Source organism: Chrysochloris asiatica, unplaced genomic scaffold (genome assembly GCF_000296735.1).
Source record: "Chrysochloris asiatica unplaced genomic scaffold, ChrAsi1.0 scaffold00063, whole genome shotgun sequence".
NCBI classification, from domain to species: Eukaryota; Metazoa; Chordata; class Mammalia; order Afrosoricida; family Chrysochloridae; genus Chrysochloris; species Chrysochloris asiatica.
Window position 1 is genome coordinate 9,413,620 of NW_006408581.1, and position 1,602 is coordinate 9,415,221.

Here is a 1,602-nt window from a genome sequence, read left to right on the forward strand (position 1 = left end):
TATACTGCCATTGTGTTATTGAGTCGATTCCAACTCACAGCGACCCTCTTTTGGGTTTCTGAGTCTGTAAATCTTTCTAGGAGCAGAGCGCCTAAGTTTTCACCCAGATCTGCTGTAAGGTTTGAACTAAAAATCTTGTGATTAGCATTCTGGTACTTATTCTATAGTACCACTAGAGTTTCTAATACATATGTATCTGAATAATGTGTAAAAGTCAAACACTACAAAATGTAATACATTCACTTTTACAAAATCAAACATAATAAAAAGTAAACATATTTATTAAATTTAAAGTCCAGCCAGTTTCCTTTTGACTTTCATTGGCTACTGTGTGTCATAGTAGAATTGTGCTTCATAGGGTTTTCAAACATAAATAATAAAACTATTAATGGCAGCAAGGGATTTACAACTTCTGTGTACTTAATACTTTTAAAGGTAGAAAGATTAAGATAGGATATTAAATAGCTCACATAGTCTTAGAAGATAATATTAATGTTCTTTTACTAACATCATTTTTGAGTATAGACAATCTCTCTATTCTCTTTATTTTTCCTTGCAGATAATTTTAAATTACTATTTGCATTTTAAAATGTATTAAGATGCATATATCAAAACCAATATAAATTAATGCTCGTGGCACTGTGTCAGACTGCAAATCATTTGAACTGCAACATCAGTAGTTCAAGCTCACCAGCTGCTTCTTGGAAACCCTATACAGGGTTGTTAAGGGTCAGAAATGACTCGACGGCACTTAACAACAAGGCAAATAAGGGTTCTGGTGTGGTACTATGGGATAAATTGCTGAAACAAAAGGTCAGTTTGAACTGAGAAGTTGGTGGTTCAAATACATCACCCATTCCTCAGAAAGGCTATAGATAGTCTCTGTGAGTCAGAACTGATGACTCAACTGTATTTAAGTACAAGGCAAAATAAAAACTCAAGTCTTCATATCACCAATTTCTGACAAAATATTAGAAGTTCAATGCCAGAATAAATTTAATTGTTGAATTACAAAAATACACAAAGGATTCATTGTATGAAAAATTTTTTATAAGTGTAGCATCATATCTTTATATGACCTTACACTTATAAAAACATCTTATAATCACAGTAAATAGAGACATATATACATAAATGTTATCAGTTAGATAACATTACGTACAAATTTATCAGATAATTTTTAAATAAAAATTTTAAATATATTGGTAAGATTAGCTGAGAAAATGTACAAAAATATTATTTTTCATTTTTTCTAACTTTTTATTGTGACTTGAGTGAAGATTAACAAACAAGATAATCAATTTTGCATTCATTAAATTACACATTTTATTTCATCTCAATGATTGCAATTTCCCCAATGCAACAGTTGTCTGCTTCCTCACTGTGGTTGTCCATATGCAAAGATCCTCTTTTAAAATAAATAACTATATATATATATGTTTGTTGTTGTGCCTACCGTCAAGTAAGTTCTGACTCATAGCGACCCTGTATAGGATTTCTGAGAAGTGGCTGGTGAATTTGAACTACCGACTTTGTAGCTCAAACAGATTTTGTAGTCTAGCACATTAACCCACAGTACCACAGCAGGAAAAAAAAAAAAAA